Below are 24,553 nucleotides of genomic sequence, written 5' to 3' on the forward strand. Positions count from 1 at the left end.
ATTTCGGGCTGAAAAACACGTTTTGAAAAGTGTACTGTTACTGCCCCATAACTTACATGGGGTTGACCAAACTTACAGAAACATGTTTATTTCTGCTGAAAAACATGTTTTGACACTTTCAGCACACTGGGGTTAAGATCTGAGTGTGTGGGCTCTTCTGAGCCTTGTTGCTACATGGGGATTCAGTTGTCTGAAAAAACGCGTTTATTTCGGGCTGAAAAACACGTTTTGAAAAGTGTACTGTTACTGCCCCATAACTTACATGGGGTTGACCAAACTTGCAGAAACATGTTTATTTCTGCTGAAAAACATGTTTTGACACTTTCAGCACACTGGGGTTAAGATCTGAGTGTGTGGGCTCTTCTGAGCCTTGTTGCTACATGGGGATTCAGTTGTCTGAAAAAACGCGTTTATTTCGGGCTGAAAAACACGTTTAGAAAAGTGTACTGTTACTGCCCCATAACTTACATGGGGTTGACCAAACTTGCAGAAACATGTTTATTTCTGCTGAAAAACATGTTTTGACACTTTCAGCACACTGGGGTTAAGATCTGAGTGTGTGGGCTCTTCTGAGCCTTGTTGCTACATGGGGATTCAGTTGTCTGAAAAAACGCGTTTATTTCGGGCTGAAAAACACGTTTTGCAGAGTGTACTGTTACTGCCCCATAACTTACATGGGGTTGACCAAACTTGCAGAAACATGTTTATTTCTGCTGAAAAACACGTTTTGACCCTTTCTGCACACTGGGGTTAAGAGCTGAGTGTGTGGGCTCTTCTGAGACTTTTTGCTACATGGGTATTCAGTTGTCTGAAAAAACGCGTTTATTTCGGGCTGAAAAACACGTTTTGAAAAGTGTACTGTTACTGCCCCATAACTTACATGGGGTTGACCAAACTTACAGAAACATGTTTATTTCTGCTGAAAAACATGTTTTGACACTTTCAGCACACTGGGGTTAAGATCTGAGTGTGTGGGCTCTTCTGAGCCTTGTTGCTACATGGGGATTCAGTTGTCTGAAAAAACGCGTTTATTTCGGGCTGAAAAACACGTTTTGAAAAGTGTACTGTTACTGCCCCATAACTTACATGGGGTTGACCAAACTTGCAGAAACATGTTTATTTCTGCTGAAAAACATGTTTTGACACTTTCAGCACACTGGGGTTAAGATCTGAGTGTGTGGGCTCTTCTGAGCCTTGTTGCTACATGGGGATTCAGTTGTCTGAAAAAACGCGTTTATTTCGGGCTGAAAAACACGTTTAGAAAAGTGTACTGTTACTGCCCCATAACTTACATGGGGTTGACCAAACTTGCAGAAACATGTTTATTTCTGCTGAAAAACATGTTTTGACACTTTCAGCACACTGGGGTTAAGATCTGAGTGTGTGGGCTCTTCTGAGCCTTGTTGCTACATGGGGATTCAGTTGTCTGAAAAAAGGCGTTTATTTCGGGCTGAAAAACACGTTTTGAAAAGTGTACTGTTACTGCCCCATAACTTACATGGGGTTGACCAAACTTGCAGAAACATGTTTATTTCAGCTGAAAAACATGTTTTGACACTTTCAGCACACTGGGGTTAAGATCTGAGTGTGTGGGCTCTTCTGAGCCTTGCTGCTACATGGGGATTCAGTTGTCTGAAAAAACGCGTTTATTTCGGGCTGAAAAACACGTTTTGCAGAGTGTACTGTTACTGCCCCATAACTTACATGGGGTTGACCAAACTTGCAGAAACATGTTTATTTCTGCTGAAAAACACGTTTTGACCCTTTCTGCACACTGGGGTTAAGAGCTGAGTGTGTGGGCTCTTCTGAGACTTGCTGCTACATGGGTATTCAGTTGTCTGAAAAAACGCGTTTATTTCGGGCTGAAAAACACGTTTTGAAAAGTGTACTGTTACTGCCCCATAACTTACATGGGGTTGACCAAACTTGCAGAAACATGTTTATTTCTGCTGAAAAACATGTTTTGAACCTTTCTGCACACTGGGGTTAAGATCTGAGTGTGTGGGCTCTTCTGAGCCTTGCTGCTACATGGGGATTCAGTTGTCTGAAAAAACGCGTTTATTTCGGGCTGAAAAACACGTTTTGCAGAGTGTACTGTTACTGCCCCATAACTTACATGGGGTTGACCAAACTTGCAGAAACATGTTTATTTCTGCTGAAAAACACGTTTTGACCCTTTCTGCACACTGGGGTTAAGAGCTGAGTGTGTGGGCTCTTCTGAGACTTGCTGCTACATGGGTATTCAGTTGTCTGAAAAAACGCGTTTATTTCGGGCTGAAAAACACGTTTTGACCCTTTCTGCACACTGGGGTTAAGATCTGAGTGTGTGGGCTCTTCTGAGCCTTGCTGCTACATGGGTATTCAGTTGTCTGAAAAAACGCGTTTATTTCGGGCTGAAAAACACGTTTTGAAAAGTGTACTGTTACTGCCCCATAACTTACATGGGGTTGACCAAACTTGCAGAAACATGTTTATTTCTGCTGAAAAACATGTTTTGAACCTTTCTGCACACTGGGGTTAAGATCTGAGTGTGTGGGCTCTTCTGAGCCTTGCTGCTACATGGGGATTCAGTTGTTTGAAAAAACGCGTTTATTTCGGGCTGAAAAACACGTTTTGCAGAGTGTACTCTTACTGCCCCATAACTTACATGGGGTTGACCAAACTTGCAGAAACATGTTTATTTCTGCTGAAAAACACGTTTTGACCCTTTCTGCACACTGGGGTTAAGAGCTGAGTGTGTGGGCTCTTCTGAGACTTGCTGCTACATGGGTATTCAGTTGTCTGAAAAAACGCGTTTATTTCGGGCTGAAAAACACGTTTTGAAAAGTGTACTGTTACTGCCCCATAACTTACATGGGGTTGACCAAACTTGCAGAAACATGTTTATTTCTGCTGAAAAACATGTTTTGACACTTTCAGCACACTGGGGTTAAGATCTGAGTGTGTGGGCTCTTCTGAGCCTTGTTGCTACATGGGGATTCAGTTGTCTGAAAAAACGCGTTTATTTCGGGCTGAAAAACACGTTTTGAAAAGTGTACTGTTACTGCCCCATAACTTACATGGGGTTGACCAAACTTGCAGAAACATGTTTATTTCTGCTGAAAAACACGTTTTGACCCTTTCTGCACACTGGGGTTAAGAGCTGAGTGTGTGGGCTCTTCTGAGACTTGCTGCTACATGGGTATTCAGTTGTCTGAAAAAACGCGTTTATTTCGGGCTGAAAAACACGTTTTGAAAAGTGTACTGTTACTGCCCCATAACTTACATGGGGTTGACCAAACTTGCAGAAACATGTTTATTTCTGCTGAAAAACATGTTTTGACACTTTCAGCACACTGGGGTTAAGATCTGAGTGTGTGGGCTCTTCTGAGCCTTGTTGCTACATGGGGATTCAGTTGTCTGAAAAAACGCGTTTATTTCGGGCTGAAAAACACGTTTAGAAAAGTGTACTGTTACTGCCCCATAACTTACATGGGGTTGACCAAACTTGCAGAAACATGTTTATTTCTGCTGAAAAACATGTTTTGACACTTTCAGCACACTGGGGTTAAGATCTGAGTGTGTGGGCTCTTCTGAGCCTTGTTGCTACATGGGGATTCAGTTGTCTGAAAAAAGGCGTTTATTTCGGGCTGAAAAACACGTTTTGAAAAGTGTACTGTTACTGCCCCATAACTTACATGGGGTTGACCAAACTTGCAGAAACATGTTTATTTCAGCTGAAAAACATGTTTTGACACTTTCAGCACACTGGGGTTAAGATCTGAGTGTGTGGGCTCTTCTGAGCCTTGCTGCTACATGGGGATTCAGTTGTCTGAAAAAACGCGTTTATTTCGGGCTGAAAAACACGTTTTGCAGAGTGTACTGTTACTGCCCCATAACTTACATGGGGTTGACCAAACTTGCAGAAACATGTTTATTTCTGCTGAAAAACACGTTTTGACCCTTTCTGCACACTGGGGTTAAGAGCTGAGTGTGTGGGCTCTTCTGAGACTTGCTGCTACATGGGTATTCAGTTGTCTGAAAAAACGCGTTTATTTCGGGCTGAAAAACACGTTTTGAAAAGTGTACTGTTACTGCCCCATAACTTACATGGGGTTGACCAAACTTGCAGAAACATGTTTATTTCTGCTGAAAAACATGTTTTGAACCTTTCTGCACACTGGGGTTAAGATCTGAGTGTGTGGGCTCTTCTGAGCCTTGCTGCTACATGGGGATTCAGTTGTCTGAAAAAACGCGTTTATTTCGGGCTGAAAAACACGTTTTGCAGAGTGTACTGTTACTGCCCCATAACTTACATGGGGTTGACCAAACTTGCAGAAACATGTTTATTTCTGCTGAAAAACACGTTTTGACCCTTTCTGCACACTGGGGTTAAGAGCTGAGTGTGTGGGCTCTTCTGAGACTTGCTGCTACATGGGTATTCAGTTGTCTGAAAAAACGCGTTTATTTCGGGCTGAAAAACACGTTTTGACCCTTTCTGCACACTGGGGTTAAGATCTGAGTGTGTGGGCTCTTCTGAGCCTTGCTGCTACATGGGTATTCAGTTGTCTGAAAAAACGCGTTTATTTCGGGCTGAAAAACACGTTTTGAAAAGTGTACTGTTACTGCCCCATAACTTACATGGGGTTGACCAAACTTGCAGAAACATGTTTATTTCTGCTGAAAAACATGTTTTGAACCTTTCTGCACACTGGGGTTAAGATCTGAGTGTGTGGGCTCTTCTGAGCCTTGCTGCTACATGGGGATTCAGTTGTTTGAAAAAACGCGTTTATTTCGGGCTGAAAAACACGTTTTGCAGAGTGTACTGTTACTGCCCCATAACTTACATGGGGTTGACCAAACTTGCAGAAACATGTTTATTTCTGCTGAAAAACACGTTTTGACCCTTTCTGCACACTGGGGTTAAGAGCTGAGTGTGTGGGCTCTTCTGAGACTTGCTGCTACATGGGTATTCAGTTGTCTGAAAAAACGCGTTTATTTCGGGCTGAAAAACACGTTTTGAAAAGTGTACTGTTACTGCCCCATAACTTACATGGGGTTGACCAAACTTGCAGAAACATGTTTATTTCTGCTGAAAAACATGTTTTGACACTTTCAGCACACTGGGGTTAAGATCTGAGTGTGTGGGCTCTTCTGAGCCTTGTTGCTACATGGGGATTCAGTTGTCTGAAAAAACGCGTTTATTTCGGGCTGAAAAACACGTTTTGAAAAGTGTACTGTTACTGCCCCATAACTTACATGGGGTTGACCAAACTTGCAGAAACATGTTTATTTCTGCTGAAAAACACGTTTTGACCCTTTCTGCACACTGGGGTTAAGAGCTGAGTGTGTGGGCTCTTCTGAGACTTGCTGCTACATGGGTATTCAGTTGTCTGAAAAAACGCGTTTATTTCGGGCTGAAAAAACACGTTTTGAAAAGTGTACTGTTACTGCCCCATAACTTACATGGGGTTGACCAAACTTGCAGAAACATGTTTATTTCTGCTGAAAAACATGTTTTGACACTTTCAGCACACTGGGGTTAAGATCTGAGTGTGTGGGCTCTTCTGAGCCTTGTTGCTACATGGGGATTCAGTTGTCTGAAAAAACGCGTTTATTTCGGGCTGAAAAACACGTTTTGAAAAGTGTACTGTTACTGCCCCATAACTTACATGGGGTTGACCAAACTTGCAGAAACATGTTTATTTCTGCTGAAAAACATGTTTTGACACTTTCAGCACACTGGGGTTAAGATCTGAGTGTGTGGGCTCTTCTGAGCCTTGTTGCTACATGGGGATTCAGTTGTCTGAAAAAACGCGTTTATTTCGGGCTGAAAAACACGTTTTGAAAAGTGTACTGTTACTGCCCCATAACTTACATGGGGTTGACCAAACTTGCAGAAACATGTTTATTTCTGCTGAAAAACATGTTTTGAAACTTTCAGCACACTGGGGTTAAGATCTGAGTGTGTGGGCTCTTCTGAGCCTTGTTGCTACATGGGGATTCAGTTGTCTGAAAAAACGCGTTTATTTCGGGCTGAAAAACACGTTTTGAAAAGTGTACTGTTACTGCCCCATAACTTACATGGGGTTGACCAAACTTGCAGAAACATGTTTATTTCTGCTGAAAAACATGTTTTGACACTTTCAGCACACTGGGGTTAAGATCTGAGTGTGTGGGCTCTTCTGAGCCTTGCTGCTACATGGGGATTCAGTTGTCTGAAAAAACGCGTTTATTTCGGGCTGAAAAACACGTTTTGCAGAGTGTACTGTTACTGCCCCATAACTTACATGGGGTTGACCAAACTTGCAGAAACATGTTTATTTCTGCTGAAAAACACGTTTTGACCCTTTCTGCACACTGGGGTTAAGAGCTGAGTGTGTGGGCTCTTCTGAGACTTGCTGCTACATGGGGATTCAGTTGTCTGAAAAAACGCGTTTATTTCGGGCTGAAAAACACGTTTTGAAAAGTGTACTGTTACTGCCCCATAACTTACATGGGGTTGACCAAACTTGCAGAAACATGTTTATTTCTGCTGAAAAACATGTTTTGACACTTTCAGCACACTGGGGTTAAGATCTGAGTGTGTGGGCTCTTCTGAGCCTTGCTGCTACATGGGGATTCAGTTGTCTGAAAAAACGCGTTTATTTCGGGCTGAAAAACACGTTTTGCAGAGTGTACTGTTACTGCCCCATAACTTACATGGGGTTGACCAAACTTGCAGAAACATGTTTATTTCTGCTGAAAAACATGTTTTGAACCTTTCTGCACACTGGGGTTAAGATCTGAGTGTGTGGGCTCTTCTGAGCCTTGCTGCTACATGGGGATTCAGTTGTCTGAAAAAACGCGTTTATTTCGGGCTGAAAAACACGTTTTGCAGAGTGTACTGTTACTGCCCCATAACTTACATGGGGTTGACCAAACTTGCAGAAACATGTTTATTTCTGCTGAAAAACACGTTTTGACCCTTTCTGCACACTGGGGTTAAGAGCTGAGTGTGTGGGCTCTTCTGAGACTTGCTGCTACATGGGTATTCAGTTGTCTGAAAAAACGCGTTTATTTCGGGCTGAAAAACACGTTTTGAAAAGTGTACTGTTACTGCCCCATAACTTACATGGGGTTGACCAAACTTGCAGAAACATGTTTATTTCTGCTGAAAAACATGTTTTGACACTTTCAGCACACTGGGGTTAAGATCTGAGTGTGTGGGCTCTTCTGAGCCTTGTTGCTACATGGGGATTCAGTTGTCTGAAAAAACGCGTTTATTTCGGGCTGAAAAACACGTTTAGAAAAGTGTACTGTTACTGCCCCATAACTTACATGGGGTTGACCAAACTTGCAGAAACATGTTTATTTCTGCTGAAAAACATGTTTTGACACTTTCAGCACACTGGGGTTAAGATCTGAGTGTGTGGGCTCTTCTGAGCCTTGTTGCTACATGGGGATTCAGTTGTCTGAAAAAACGCGTTTATTTCGGGCTGAAAAACACGTTTTGAAAAGTGTACTGTTACTGCCCCATAACTTACATGGGGTTGACCAAACTTGCAGAAACATGTTTATTTCTGCTGAAAAACATGTTTTGACACTTTCAGCACACTGGGGTTAAGATCTGAGTGTGTGGGCTCTTCTGAGCCTTGCTGCTACATGGGGATTCAGTTGTCTGAAAAAACGCGTTTATTTCGGGCTGAAAAACACGTTTTGCAGAGTGTACTGTTACTGCCCCATAACTTACATGGGGTTGACCAAACTTGCAGAAACATGTTTATTTCTGCTGAAAAACACGTTTTGACCCTTTCTGCACACTGGGGTTAAGAGCTGAGTGTGTGGGCTCTTCTGAGACTTGCTGCTACATGGGTATTCAGTTGTCTGAAAAAACGCGTTTATTTCGGGCTGAAAAACACGTTTTGAAAAGTGTACTGTTACTGCCCCATAACTTACATGGGGTTGACCAAACTTGCAGAAACATGTTTATTTCTGCTGAAAAACATGTTTTGACACTTTCAGCACACTGGGGTTAAGATCTGAGTGTGTGGGCTCTTCTGAGCCTTGTTGCTACATGTGGATTCAGTTGTCTGAAAAAACGCGTTTATTTCGGGCTGAAAAACACGTTTTGAAAAGTGTACTGTTACTGCCCCATAACTTACATGGGGTTGACCAAACTTGCAGAAACATGTTTATTTCTGCTGAAAAACATGTTTTGACACTTTCAGCACACTGGGGTCAAGATCTGAGTATGTGGGCTCTTCTGAGCCTTGTTGCTACATGGGGATTCAGTTGTCTGAAAAAACGCGTTTATTTCGGGCTGAAAAACACGTTTTGAAAAGTGTACTGTTACTGCCCCATAACTTACATGGGGTTGACCAAACTTGCAGAAACATGTTTATTTCTGCTGAAAAACACGTTTTGACCCTTTCTGCACACTGGGGTTAAGATCTGAGTGTGTGGGCTCTTCTGAGCCTTGCTGCTACATGGGTATTCAGTTGTCTGAAAAAACGCGTTTATTTCGGGCTGAAAAACACGTTTTGAAAAGTGTACTGTTACTGCCCCATAACTTACATGGGGTTGACCAAACTTGCAGAAACATGTTTATTTCTGCTGAAAAACATGTTTTGAACCTTTCTGCACACTGGGGTTAAGATCTGAGTGTGTGGGCTCTTCTGAGCCTTGCTGCTACATGGGGATTCAGTTGTCTGAAAAAACGCGTTTATTTCGGGCTGAAAAACACGTTTTGCAGAGTGTACTGTTACTGCCCCATAACTTACATGGGGTTGACCAAACTTGCAGAAACATGTTTATTTCTGCTGAAAAACACGTTTTGACCCTTTCTGCACACTGGGGTTAAGAGCTGAGTGTGTGGGCTCTTCTGAGACTTGCTGCTACATGGGTATTCAGTTGTCTGAAAAAACGCGTTTATTTCGGGCTGAAAAACACGTTTTGAAAAGTGTACTGTTACTGCCCCATAACTTACATGGGGTTGACCAAACTTGCAGAAACATGTTTATTTCTGCTGAAAAACATGTTTTGACACTTTCAGCACACTGGGGTTAAGATCTGAGTGTGTGGGCTCTTCTGAGCCTTGTTGCTACATGGGGATTCAGTTGTCTGAAAAAATGCGTTTATTTCGGGCTGAAAAACACGTTTTGAAAAGTGTACTGTTACTGCCCCATAACTTACATGGGGTTGACCAAACTTGCAGAAACATGTTTATTTCTGCTGAAAAACATGTTTTGACACTTTCAGCACACTGGGGTTAAGATCTGAGTGTGTGGGCTCTTCTGAGCCTTGCTGCTACATGGGGATTCAGTTGTCTGAAAAAACGCGTTTATTTCGGGCTGAAAAACACGTTTTGCAGAGTGTACTGTTACTGCCCCATAACTTACATGGGGTTGACCAAACTTGCAGAAACATGTTTATTTCTGCTGAAAAACACGTTTTGACCCTTTCTGCACACTGGGGTTAAGAGCTGAGTGTGTGGGCTCTTCTGAGACTTGCTGCTACATGGGGATTCAGTTGTCTGAAAAAACGCGTTTATTTCGGGCTGAAAAACACGTTTTGAAAAGTGTACTGTTACTGCCCCATAACTTACATGGGGTTGACCAAACTTGCAGAAACATGTTTATTTCTGCTGAAAAACATGTTTTGACACTTTCAGCACACTGGGGTTAAGATCTGAGTGTGTGGGCTCTTCTGAGCCTTGTTGCTACATGGGGATTCAGTTGTCTGAAAAAACGCGTTTATTTCGGGCTGAAAAACACGTTTTGAAAAGTGTACTGTTACTGCCCCATAACTTACATGGGGTTGACCAAACTTGCAGAAACATGTTTATTTCTGCTGAAAAACATGTTTTGACACTTTCAGCACACTGGGGTTAAGATCTGAGTGTGTGGGCTCTTCTGAGCCTTGTTGCTACATGGGGATTCAGTTGTCTGAAAAAACGCGTTTATTTCGGGCTGAAAAACACGTTTAGAAAAGTGTACTGTTACTGCCCCATAACTTACATGGGGTTGACCAAACTTGCAGAAACATGTTTATTTCTGCTGAAAAACATGTTTTGACACTTTCAGCACACTGGGGTTAAGATCTGAGTGTGTGGGCTCTTCTGAGCCTTGTTGCTACATGGGGATTCAGTTGTCTGAAAAAACGCGTTTATTTCGGGCTGAAAAACACGTTTAGAAAAGTGTACTGTTACTGCCCCATAACTTACATGGGGTTGACCAAACTTGCAGAAACATGTTTATTTCTGCTGAAAAACATGTTTTGACACTTTCAGCACACTGGGGTTAAGATCTGAGTGTGTGGGCTCTTCTGAGCCTTGTTGCTACATGGGGATTCAGTTGTCTGAAAAAACGCGTTTATTTCGGGCTGAAAAACACGTTTTGAAAAGTGTACTGTTACTGCCCCATAACTTACATGGGGTTGACCAAACTTGCAGAAACATGTTTATTTCTGCTGAAAAACATGTTTTGACACTTTCAGCACACTGGGGTTAAGATCTGAGTGTGTGGGCTCTTCTGAGCCTTGCTGCTACATGGGGATTCAGTTGTCTGAAAAAACGCGTTTATTTCGGGCTGAAAAACACGTTTTGCAGAGTGTACTGTTACTGCCCCATAACTTACATGGGGTTGACCAAACTTGCAGAAACATGTTTATTTCTGCTGAAAAACACGTTTTGACCCTTTCTGCACACTGGGGTTAAGAGCTGAGTGTGTGGGCTCTTCTGAGACTTGCTGCTACATGGGTATTCAGTTGTCTGAAAAAACGCGTTTATTTCGGGCTGAAAAACACGTTTTGAAAAGTGTACTGTTACTGCCCCATAACTTACATGGGGTTGACCAAACTTGCAGAAACATGTTTATTTCTGCTGAAAAACATGTTTTGACACTTTCAGCACAATGGGGTTAAGATCTGAGTGTGTGGGCTCTTCTGAGCCTTGTTGCTACATGGGGATTCAGTTGTCTGAAAAAACGCGTTTATTTCGGGCTGAAAAACACGTTTTGAAAAGTGTACTGTTACTGCCCCATAACTTACATGGGGTTGACCAAACTTGCAGAAACATGTTTATTTCTGCTGAAAAACATGTTTTGACACTTTCAGCACACTGGGGTCAAGATCTGAGTGTGTGGGCTCTTCTGAGCCTTGTTGCTACATGGGGATTCAGTTGTCTGAAAAAACGCGTTTATTTCGGGCTGAAAAACACGTTTTGAAAAGTGTACTGTTACTGCCCCATAACTTACATGGGGTTGACCAAACTTGCAGAAACATGTTTATTTCTGCTGAAAAACACGTTTTGACCCTTTCTGCACACTGGGGTTAAGATCTGAGTGTGTGGGCTCTTCTGAGCCTTGCTGCTACATGGGTATTCAGTTGTCTGAAAAAACGCGTTTATTTCGGGCTGAAAAACACGTTTTGAAAAGTGTACTGTTACTGCCCCATAACTTACATGGGGTTGACCAAACTTGCAGAAACATGTTTATTTCTGCTGAAAAACATGTTTTGAACCTTTCTGCACACTGGGGTTAAGATCTGAGTGTGTGGGCTCTTCTGAGCCTTGCTGCTACATGGGGATTCAGTTGTCTGAAAAAACGCGTTTATTTCGGGCTGAAAAACACGTTTTGCAGAGTGTACTGTTACTGCCCCATAACTTACATGGGGTTGACCAAACTTGCAGAAACATGTTTATTTCTGCTGAAAAACATGTTTTGACACTTTCAGCACACTGGGGTTAAGATCTGAGTGTGTGGACTCTTCTGAGCCTTGTTGCTACATGGGGATTCAGTTGTCTGAAAAAACACGTTTATTTCGGGCTGAAAAACACGTTTTGAAAAGTGTACTGTTACTGCCCCATAACTTACATGGGGTTGACCAAACTTGCAGAAACATGTTTATTTCTGCTGAAAAACATGTTTTGAACCTTTCTGCACACTGGGGTTAAGATCTGAGTGTGTGGGCTCTTCTGAGCCTTGCTGCTACATGGGGATTCAGTTGTCTGAAAAAACGCGTTTATTTCGGGCTGAAAAACACGTTTTGCAGAGTGTACTGTTACTGCCCCATAACTTACATGGGGTTGACCAAACTTGCAGAAACATGTTTATTTCTGCTGAAAAACAAGTTTTGACCCTTTCTGCACACTGGGGTTAAGAGCTGAGTGTGTGGGCTCTTCTGAGCCTTGTTGCTACATGGGGATTCAGTTGTCTGAAAAAACGCGTTTATTTCGGGCTGAAAAACACGTTTTGAAAAGTGTACTGTTACTGCCCCATAACTTACATGGGGTTGACCAAACTTGCAGAAACATGTTTATTTCTGCTGAAAAACATGTTTTGAACCTTTCTGCACACTGGGGTTAAGATCTGAGTGTGTGGGCTCTTCTGAGCCTTGTTGCTACATGGGGATTCAGTTGTCTGAAAAAACACGTTTATTTCGGGCTGAAAAACACGTTTTGAAAAGTGTACTGTTACTGCCCCATAACTTACATGGGGTTGACCAAACTTGCAGAAACATGTTTATTTCTGCTGAAAAACATGTTTTGACACTTTCAGCACACTGGGGTTAAGATCTGAGTGTGTGGGCTCTTCTGAGCCTTGCTGCTACATGGGGATTCAGTTGTCTGAAAAAACGCGTTTATTTCGGGCTGAAAAACACGTTTTGCAGAGTGTACTGTTACTGCCCCATAACTTACATGGGGTTGACCAAACTTGCAGAAACATGTTTATTTCTGCTGAAAAACACGTTTTGACCCTTTCTGCACACTGGGGTTAAGAGCTGAGTGTGTGGGCTCTTCTGAGCCTTGTTGCTACATGGGGATTCAGTTGTCTGAAAAAACGCGTTTATTTCGGGCTGAAAAACACGTTTTGAAAAGTGTACTGTTACTGCCCCATAACTTACATGGGGTTGACCAAACTTGCAGAAACATGTTTATTTCTGCTGAAAAACATGTTTTGACACTTTCAGCACACTGGGGTTAAGATCTGAGTGTGTGGGCTCTTCTGAGCCTTGCTGCTACATGGGGATTCAGTTGTATGAAAAAACGCGTTTATTTCGGGCTGAAAAACACGTTTTGCAGAGTGTACTGTTACTGCCCCATAACTTACATGGGGTTGACCAAACTTGCAGAAACATGTTTATTTCTGCTGAAAAACACGTTTTGACCCTTTCTGCACACTGGGGTTAAGAGCTGAGTGTGTTGGCTCTTCTGAGACTTGCTGCTACATGGGTATTCAGTTGTCTGAAAAAACGCGTTTATTTCGGGCTGAAAAACACGTTTTGAAAAGTGTACTGTTACTGCCCCATAACTTACATGGGGTTGACCAAACTTGCAGAAACATGTTTATTTCTGCTGAAAAACATGTTTTGACACTTTCAGCACACTGGGGTTAAGATCTGAGTGTGTGGGCTCTTCTGAGCCTTGTTGCTACATGGGGATTCAGTTGTCTGAAAAAACGCGTTTATTAAGGGCTGAAAAACACGTTTTGAAAAGTGTACTGTTACTGCCCCATAACTTACATGGGGTTGACCAAACTTGCAGAAACATGTTTATTTCTGCTGAAAAACACGTTTTGACACTTTCAGCACACTGGGGTTAAGATCTGAGTGTGTGGGCTCTTCTGAGCCTTGTTGCTACATGGGGATTCAGTTGTCTGAAAAAACGCGTTTATTTCGGGCTGAAAAACACGTTTTGAAAAGTGTACTGTTACTGCCCCATAACTTACATGGGGTTGACCAAACTTGCAGAAACATGTTTATTTCTGCTGAAAAACATGTTTTGAACCTTTCTGCACACTGGGGTTAAGATCTGAGTGTGTGGGCTCTTCTGAGCCTTGTTGCTACATGGGGATTCAGTTGTCTGAAAAAACACGTTTATTTCGGGCTGAAAAACACGTTTTGAAAAGTGTACTGTTACTGCCCCATAACTTACATGGGGTTGACCAAACTTGCAGAAACATGTTTATTTCTGCTGAAAAACATGTTTTGACACTTTCAGCACACTGGGGTTAAGATCTGAGTGTGTGGGCTCTTCTGAGCCTTGCTGCTACATGGGGATTCAGTTGTCTGAAAAAACGCGTTTATTTCGGGCTGAAAAACACGTTTTGCAGAGTGTACTGTTACTGCCCCATAACTTACATGGGGTTGACCAAACTTGCAGAAACATGTTTATTTCTGCTGAAAAACACGTTTTGACCCTTTCTGCACACTGGGGTTAAGAGCTGAGTGTGTGGGCTCTTCTGAGACTTGCTGCTACATGGGTATTCAGTTGTCTGAAAAAACGCGTTTATTTCGGGCTGAAAAACACGTTTTGAAAAGTGTACTGTTACTGCCCCATAACTTACATGGGGTTGACCAAACTTACAGAAACATGTTTATTTCTGCTGAAAAACATGTTTTGACACTTTCAGCACACTGGGGTTAAGATCTGAGTGTGTGGGCTCTTCTGAGCCTTGTTGCTACATGGGGATTCAGTTGTCTGAAAAAACGCGTTTATTTCGGGCTGAAAAACACGTTTTGAAAAGTGTACTGTTACTGCCCCATAACTTACATGGGGTTGACCAAACTTGCAGAAACATGTTTATTTCTGCTGAAAAACATGTTTTGACACTTTCAGCACACTGGGGTTAAGATCTGAGTGTGTGGGCTCTTCTGAGCCTTGTTGCTACATGGGGATTCAGTTGTCTGAAAAAACGCGTTTATTTCGGGCTGAAAAACACGTTTAGAAAAGTGTACTGTTACTGCCCCATAACTTACATGGGGTTGACCAAACTTGCAGAAACATGTTTATTTCTGCTGAAAAACATGTTTTGACACTTTCAGCACACTGGGGTTAAGATCTGAGTGTGTGGGCTCTTCTGAGCCTTGTTGCTACATGGGGATTCAGTTGTCTGAAAAAACGCGTTTATTTCGGGCTGAAAAACACGTTTAGAAAAGTGTACTGTTACTGCCCCATAACTTACATGGGGTTGACCAAACTTGCAGAAACATGTTTATTTCTGCTGAAAAACATGTTTTGACACTTTCAGCACACTGGGGTTAAGATCTGAGTGTGTGGGCTCTTCTGAGCCTTGTTGCTACATGGGGATTCAGTTGTCTGAAAAAACGCGTTTATTTCGGGCTGAAAAACACGTTTTGAAAAGTGTACTGTTACTGCCCCATAACTTACATGGGGTTGACCAAACTTGCAGAAACATGTTTATTTCTGCTGAAAAACATGTTTTGACACTTTCAGCACACTGGGGTTAAGATCTGAGTGTGTGGGCTCTTCTGAGCCTTGCTGCTACATGGGGATTCAGTTGTCTGAAAAAACGCGTTTATTTCGGGCTGAAAAACACGTTTTGCAGAGTGTACTGTTACTGCCCCATAACTTACATGGGGTTGACCAAACTTGCAGAAACATGTTTATTTCTGCTGAAAAACACGTTTTGACCCTTTCTGCACACTGGGGTTAAGATCTGAGTGTGTGGGCTCGTCTGAGCCTTGCTGCTACATGGGTATTCAGTTGTCTGAAAAAACGCGTTTATTTCGGGCTGAAAAACACGTTTTGAAAAGTGTACTGTTACTGCCCCATAACTTACATGGGGTTGACCAAACTTGCAGAAACATGTTTATTTCTGCTGAAAAACATGTTTTGAACCTTTCTGCACACTGGGGTTAAGATCTGAGTGTGTGGGCTCTTCTGAGCCTTGCTGCTACATGGGGATTCAGTTGTCTGAAAAAACGCGTTTATTTCGGGCTGAAAAACACGTTTTGCAGAGTGTACTGTTACTGCCCCATAACTTACATGGGGTTGACCAAACTTGCAGAAACATGTTTATTTCTGCTGAAAAACACGTTTTGACCCTTTCTGCACACTGGGGTTAAGAGCTGAGTGTGTGGGCTCTTCTGAGACTTGCTGCTACATGGGTATTCAGTTGTCTGAAAAAACGCGTTTATTTCGGGCTGAAAAACACGTTTTGAAAAGTGTACTGTTACTGCCCCATAACTTACATGGGGTTGACCAAACTTGCAGAAACATGTTTATTTCTGCTGAAAAACATGTTTTGACACTTTCAGCACACTGGGGTTAAGATCTGAGTGTGTGGGCTCTTCTGAGCCTTGTTGCTACATGGGGATTCAGTTGTCTGAAAAAACGCGTTTATTTCGGGCTGAAAAACACGTTTTGAAAAGTGTACTGTTACTGCCCCATAACTTACATGGGGTTGACCAAACTTGCAGAAACATGTTTATTTCTGCTGAAAAACATGTTTTGACACTTTCAGCACACTGGGGTTAAGATCTGAGTGTGTGGGCTCTTCTGAGCCTTGCTGCTACATAGGGATTCAGTTGTCTGAAAAAACGCGTTTATTTCGGGCTGAAAAACACGTTTTGCAGAGTGTACTGTTACTGCCCCATAACTTACATGGGGTTGACCAAACTTGCAGAAACATGTTTATTTCTGCTGAAAAACACGTTTTGACCCTTTCTGCACACTGGGGTTAAGATCTGAGTGTGTGGTCTCTTCTGAGCCTTGCTGCTACATGGGGATTCAGTTGTCTGAAAAAACGCGTTTATTTCGGGCTGAAAAACACGTTTTGCAGAGTGTACTGTTACTGCCCCATAACTTACATGGGGTTGACCAAACTTGCAGAAACATGTTTATTTCTGCTGAAAAACACGTTTTGATCCTTTCTGCACACTGGGGTTAAGAGCTGAGTGTGTGGGCTCTTCTGAGACTTGCTGCTACATGGGTATTCAGTTGTCTGAAAAAACGCGTTTATTTCGGGCTGAAAAACACGTTTTGAAAAGTGTACTGTTACTGCCCCATAACTTACATGGGGTTGACCAAACTTGCAGAAACATGTTTATTTCTGCTGAAAAACATGTTTTGACACTTTCAGCACACTGGGGTTAAGATCTGAGTGTGTGGGCTCTTCTGAGCCTTGTTGCTACATGGGGATTCAGTTGTCTGAAAAAACGCGTTTATTTCGGGCTGAAAAACACGTTTTGAAAAGTGTACTGTTACTGCCCCATAACTTACATGGGGTTGACCAAACTTGCAGAAACATGTTTATTTCTGCTGAAAAACATGTTTTGACACTTTCAGCGCACTGGGGTTAAGATCTGAGTGTGTGGGCTCTTCTGAGCCTTGTTGCTACATGGGGATTCAGTTGTCTGAAAAAACGCGTTTATTTCGGGCTGAAAAACACGTTTTGCAGAGTGTACTGTTACTGTCCCATAACTTACATGGGGTTGACCAAACTTGCAGAAACATGTTTATTTCTGCTGAAAAACATGTTTTGACACTTTCAGCACACTGGGGTTAAGATCTGAGTGTGTGGGCTCTTCTGAGCCTTGTTGCTACATGGGGATTCAGTTGTCTGAAAAAACGCGTTTATTAAGGGCTGAAAAACACGTTTTGAAAAGTGTACTGTTACTGCCCCATAACTTACATGGGGTTGACCAAACTTGCAGAAACATGTTTATTTCTGCTGAAAAACACGTTTTGACACTTTCAGCACACTGGGGTTAAGATCTGAGTGTGTGGGCTCTTCTGAGCCTTGTTGCTACATGGGGATTCAGTTGTCTGAAAAAACGCGTTTATTTCGGGCTGAAAAACACGTTTTGAAAAGTGTACTGTTACTGCCCCATAACTTACATGGGGTTGACCAAACTTGCAGAAACATGTTTATTTCTGCTGAAAAACATGTTTTGACACTTTCAGCACACTGGGGTTAAGATCTGAGTGTGTGGGCTCTTCTGAGCCTTGTTGCTACATGGGGATTCAGTTGTCTGAAAAAAGGCGTTTATTTCGGGCTGAAAAACACGTTTTGAAAAGTGTACTGTTACTGCCCCATAACTTACATGGGGTTGACCAAACTTGCAGAAACATGTTTATTTCTGCTGAAAAACATGTTTTGACACTTTCAGCACACTGGGGTTAAGATCTGAGTGTGTGGGCTCTTCTGAGCCTTGCTGCTACATGGGGATTCAGTTGTCTGAAAAAACGCGTTTATTTCGGGCTGAAAAACACGTTTTGCAGAGTGTACTGTTACTGCCCCATAACTTACATGGGGTTGACCAAACTTGCAGAAACATGTTTATTTCTGCTGAAAAACACGTTTTGACCCTTTCTGCACACTGGGGTTAAGAGCTGAGTGTGTGGGCTCTTCTGAGACTTGCTGCTACATGGGTATTCAGTTGTCTGAAAAAACGCGTTTATTTCGGGCTGAAAAAAACGTTTTGAAAAGTGTACTGTTACTGCCCCATAACTTACATGGGGTTGACCAAACTTGCAGAAACATGTTTATTTCTGCTGAAAAACATGTTTTGAACCTTTCTGCACACTGGGGTTAAGATCTGAGTGTGTGGGCTCTTCTGAGCCTTGCTGCTACATGGGGATTCAGTTGTCTGAAAAAAGGCGTTTATTTCGGGCTGAAAAACACGTTTTGAAAAGTGTACTGTTACTGCCCCATAACTTACATGGGGTTGACCAAACTTGCAGAAACATGTTTATTTCTGCTGAAAAACACGTTTTGACCCTTTCTGCACACTGGGGTTAAGAGCTGAGTGTGTGGGCTCTTCTGAGACTTGCTGCTACATGGGTATTCAGTTGTCTGAAAAAACGCGTTTATTTCGGGCTGAAAAACACGTTTTGACCCTTTCTGCACACTGGGGTTAAGATCTGAGTGTGTGGGCTCTTCTGAGCCTTGCTGCTACATGGGTATTCAGTTGTCTGAAAAAACGCGTTTATTTCGGGCTGAAAAACACGTTTTGAAAAGTGTACTGTTACTGCCCCATAACTTACATGGGGTTGACCAAACTTGCAGAAACATGTTTATTTCTGCTGAAAAACACGTTTTGACCCTTTCAGCACACTGGGGTTAAGATCTGAGTGTGTGGGCTCTTCTGAGCCTTGTTGCTACATGGGGATTCAGTTGTCTGAAAAAACGCGTTTATTTCGGGCTGAAAAACACGTTTTGAAAAGTGTACTGTTACTGCCCCATAACTTACATGGGGTTGACCAAACTTGCAGAAACATGTTTATTTCTGCTGAAAAACACGTTTTGACCCTTTCTGCACACTGGGGTTAAGAGCTGAGTGTGTGGGCTCTTCTGAGACTTGCTGCTACATGGGTATTCAGTTGTCTGAAAAAACGCGTTTATTTCGGGCTGAAAAACACGTTTTGACCCTTTCTGCACACTGGGGTTAAGATCTGAGTGTGTGGGCTCTTCTGAGCCTTGCTGCTACATGGGTATTCAGTTGTCTGAAAAAACGCGTTTATTTCGGGCTGAAAAACACGTTTTGAAAAGTGTACTGTTACTGCCCCATAACTTACATGGGGTTGACCAAACTTGCAGAAACATGTTTATTTCTGCTGAAAAACATGTTTTGAACCTTTCTGCACACTGGGGTTAAGATCTGAGTGTGTGGGCTCTTCTGAGCCTTGCTGCTACATGGGGATTCAGTTGTTTGAAAAAACGCGTTTATTTCGGGCTGAAAAACACGTTTTGCAGAGTGTACTGTTACTGCCCCATAACTTACATGGGGTTGACCAAACTTGCAGAAACATGTTTATTTCTGCTGAAAAACACGTTTTGACCCTTTCTGCACACTGGGGTTAAGAGCTGAGTGTGTGGGCTCTTCTGAGACTTGCTGCTACATGGGTATTCAGTTGTCTGAAAAAACGCGTTTATTTCGGGCTGAAAAACACGTTTTGCAGAGTGTACTGTTACTGCCCCATAACTTACATGGGGTTGACCAAACTTGCAGAAACATGTTTATTTCTGCTGAAAAACACGTTTTGACCCTTTCTGCACACTGGGGTTAAGAGCTGAGTGTGTGGGCTCTTCTGAGACTTGCTGCTACATGGGTATTCAGTTGTCTGAAAAAACGCGTTTATTTCGGGCTGAAAAACACGTTTTGAAAAGTGTACTGTTACTGCCCCATAACTTACATGGGGTTGACCAAACTTGCAGAAACATGTTTATTTCTGCTGAAAAACATGTTTTGACACTTTCAGCACACTGGGGTTAAGATCTGAGTGTGTGGGCTCTTCTGAGCCTTGTTGCTACATGGGGATTCAGTTGTCTGAAAAAACGCGTTTATTTCGGGCTGAAAAACACGTTTTGAAAAGTGTACTGTTACTGCCCCATAACTTACATGGGGTTGACCAAACTTGCAGAAACATGTTTATTTCTGCTGAAAAACACGTTTTGACCCTTTCTGCACACTGGGGTTAAGAGCTGAGTGTGTGGGCTCTTCTGAGACTTGCTGCTACATGGGTATTCAGTTGTCTGAAAAAACGCGTTTATTTCGGGCTGAAAAACACGTTTTGAAAAGTGTACTGTTACTGCCCCATAACTTACATGGGGTTGACCAAACTTGCAGAAACATGTTTATTTCTGCTGAAAAACATGTTTTGACACTTTCAGCACACTGGGGTTAAGATCTGAGTGTGTGGGCTCTTCTGAGCCTTGTTGCTACATGGGGATTCAGTTGTCTGAAAAAACGCGTTTATTTCGGGCTGAAAAACACGTTTTGAAAAGTGTACTGTTACTGCCCCATAACTTACATGGGGTTGACCAAACTTGCAGAAACATGTTTATTTCTGCTGAAAAACATGTTTTGACACTTTCAGCACACTGGGGTTAAGATCTGAGTGTGTGGGCTCTTCTGAGCCTTGTTGCTACATGGGGATTCAGTTGTCTGAAAAAACGCGTTTATTTCGGGCTGAAAAACACGTTTTGAAAAGTGTACTGTTACTGCCCCATAACTTACATGGGGTTGACCAAACTTGCAGAAACATGTTTATTTCTGCTGAAAAACATGTTTTGAAACTTTCAGCACACTGGGGTTAAGATCTGAGTGTGTGGGCTCTTCTGAGCCTTGTTGCTACATGGGGATTCAGTTGTCTGAAAAAACGCGTTTATTTCGGGCTGAAAAACACGTTTTGAAAAGTGTACTGTTACTGCCCCATAACTTACATGGGGTTGACCAAACTTGCAGAAACATGTTTATTTCTGCTGAAAAACATGTTTTGACACTTTCAGCACACTGGGGTTAAGATCTGAGTGTGTGGGCTCTTCTGAGCCTTGCTGCTACATGGGGATTCAGTTGTCTGAAAAAACGCGTTTATTTCGGGCTGAAAAACACGTTTTGCAGAGTGTACTGTTACTGCCCCATAACTTACATGGGGTTGACCAAACTTGCAGAAACATGTTTATTTCTGCTGAAAAACACGTTTTGACCCTTTCTGCACACTGGGGTTAAGAGCTGAGTGTGTGGGCTCTTCTGAGACTTGCTGCTACATGGGGATTCAGTTGTCTGAAAAAACGCGTTTATTTCGGGCTGAAAAACACGTTTTGAAAAGTGTACTGTTACTGCCCCATAACTTACATGGGGTTGACCAAACTTGCAGAAACATGTTTATTTCTGCTGAAAAACATGTTTTGACACTTTCAGCACACTGGGGTTAAGATCTGAGTGTGTGGGCTCTTCTGAGCCTTGCTGCTACATGGGGATTCAGTTGTCTGAAAAAACGCGTTTATTTCGGGCTGAAAAACACGTTTTGCAGAGTGTACTGTTACTGCCCCATAACTTACATGGGGTTGACCAAACTTGCAGAAACATGTTTATTTCTGCTGAAAAACATGTTTTGAACCTTTCTGCACACTGGGGTTAAGATCTGAGTGTGTGGGCTCTTCTGAGCCTTGCTGCTACATGGGGATTCAGTTGTCTGAAAAAACGCGTTTATTTCGGGCTGAAAAACACGTTTTGCAGAGTGTACTGTTACTGCCCCATAACTTACATGGGGTTGACCAAACTTGCAGAAACATGTTTATTTCTGCTGAAAAACACGTTTTGACCCTTTCTGCACACTGGGGTTAAGAGCTGAGTGTGTGGGCTCTTCTGAGACTTGCTGCTACATGGGTATTCAGTTGTCTGAAAAAACGCGTTTATTTCGGGCTGAAAAACACGTTTTGAAAAGTGTACTGTTACTGCCCCATAACTTACATGGGGTTGACCAAACTTGCAGAAACATGTTTATTTCTGCTGAAAAACATGTTTTGACACTTTCAGCACACTGGGGTTAAGATCTGAGTGTGTGGGCTCTTCTGAGCCTTGCTGCTACATGGGGATTCAGTTGTCTGAAAAAACGCGTTTATTTCGGGCTGAAAAACACGTTTTGCAGAGTGTACTGTTACTGCCCCATAACTTACATGGGGTTGACCAAACTTGCAGAAACATGTTTATTTCTGCTGAAAAACACGTTTTGACCCTTTCTGCACACTGGGGTTAAGAGCTGAGTGTGTGGGCTCTTCTGAGACTTGCTGCTACATGGGTATTCAGTTGTCTGAAAAAACGCGTTTATTTCGGGCTGAAAAACACGTTTTGAAAAGTGTACTGTTACTGCCCCATAACTTACATGGGGTTGACCAAACTTGCAGAAACATGTTTATTTCTGCTGAAAAACATGTTTTGAACCTTTCTGCACACTGGGGTTAAGATCTGAGTGTGTGGGCTCTTCTGAGCCTTGCTGCTACATGGGGATTCAGTTGTCTGAAAAAACGCGTTTATTTCGGGCTGAAAAACACGTTTTGCAGAGTGTACTGTTACTGCCCCATAACTTACATGGGGTTGACCAAACTTGCAGAAACATGTTTATTTCTGCTGAAAAACACGTTTTGACCCTTTCTGCACACTGGGGTTAAGAGCTGAGTGTGTGGGCTCTTCTGAGACTTGCTGCTACATGGGTATTCAGTTGTCTGAAAAAACGCGTTTATTTCGGGCTGAAAAACACGTTTTGACCCTTTCTGCACACTGGGGTTAAGATCTGAGTGTGTGGGCTCTTCTGAGCCTTGCTGCTACATGGGTATTCAGTTGTCTGAAAAAACGCGTTTATTTCGGGCTGAAAAACACGTTTTGAAAAGTGTACTGTTACTGCCCCATAACTTACATGGGGTTGACCAAACTTGCAGAAACATGTTTATTTCTGCTGAAAAACATGTTTTGAACCTTTCTGCACACTGGGGTTAAGATCTGAGTGTGTGGGCTCTTCTGAGCCTTGCTGCTACATGGGGATTCAGTTGTTTGAAAAAACGCGTTTATTTCGGGCTGAAAAACACGTTTTGCAGAGTGTACTGTTACTGCCCCATAACTTACATGGGGTTGACCAAACTTGCAGAAACATGTTTATTTCTGCTGAAAAACACGTTTTGACCCTTTCTGCACACTGGGGTTAAGAGCTGAGTGTGTGGGCTCTTCTGAGACTTGCTGCTACATGGGTATTCAGTTGTCTGAAAAAACGCGTTTATTTCGGGCTGAAAAACACGTTTTGCAGAGTGTACTGTTACTGCCCCATAACTTACATGGGGTTGACCAAACTTGCAGAAACATGTTTATTTCTGCTGAAAAACACGTTTTGACCCTTTCTGCACACTGGGGTTAAGAGCTGAGTGTGTGGGCTCTTCTGAGACTTGCTGCTACATGGGTATTCAGTTGTCTGAAAAAACGCGTTTATTTCGGGCTGAAAAACACGTTTTGAAAAGTGTACTGTTACTGCCCCATAACTTACATGGGGTTGACCAAACTTGCAGAAACATGTTTATTTCTGCTGAAAAACATGTTTTGACACTTTCAGCACACTGGGGTTAAGATCTGAGTGTGTGGGCTCTTCTGAGCCTTGTTGCTACATGGGGATTCAGTTGTCTGAAAAAACGCGTTTATTTCGGGCTGAAAAACACGTTTTGAAAAGTGTACTGTTACTGCCCCATAACTTACATGGGGTTGACCAAACTTGCAGAAACATGTTTATTTCTGCTGAAAAACACGTTTTGACCCTTTCTGCACACTGGGGTTAAGAGCTGAGTGTGTGGGCTCTTCTGAGACTTGCTGCTACATGGGTATTCAGTTGTCTGAAAAAACGCGTTTATTTCGGGCTGAAAAACACGTTTTGAAAAGTGTACTGTTACTGCCCCATAACTTACATGGGGTTGACCAAACTTGCAGAAACATGTTTATTTCTGCTGAAAAACATGTTTTGACACTTTCAGCACACTGGGGTTAAGATCTGAGTGTGTGGGCTCTTCTGAGCCTTGTTGCTACATGGGGATTCAGTTGTCTGAAAAAACGCGTTTATTTCGGGCTGAAAAACACGTTTTGAAAAGTGTACTGTTACTGCCCCATAACTTACATGGGGTTGACCAAACTTGCAGAAACATGTTTATTTCTGCTGAAAAACATGTTTTGACACTTTCAGCACACTGGGGTTAAGATCTGAGTGTGTGGGCTCTTCTGAGCCTTGTTGCTACATGGGGATTCAGTTGTCTGAAAAAACGCGTTTATTTCGGGCTGAAAAACACGTTTTGAAAAGTGTACTGTTACTGCCCCATAACTTACATGGGGTTGACCAAACTTGCAGAAACATGTTTATTTCTGCTGAAAAACATGTTTTGAAACTTTCAGCACACTGGGGTTAAGATCTGAGTGTGTGGGCTCTTCTGAGCCTTGTTGCTACATGGGGATTCAGTTGTCTGAAAAAACGCGTTTATTTCGGGCTGAAAAACACGTTTTGAAAAGTGTACTGTTACTGCCCCATAACTTACATGGG

This window comes from Lepisosteus platostomus, chromosome 15 (genome assembly GCF_059453375.1).
Source record: "Lepisosteus platostomus isolate fLepPlt1 chromosome 15, fLepPlt1.hap1, whole genome shotgun sequence".
Taxonomy (NCBI): Eukaryota; Metazoa; Chordata; class Actinopteri; order Semionotiformes; family Lepisosteidae; genus Lepisosteus; species Lepisosteus platostomus.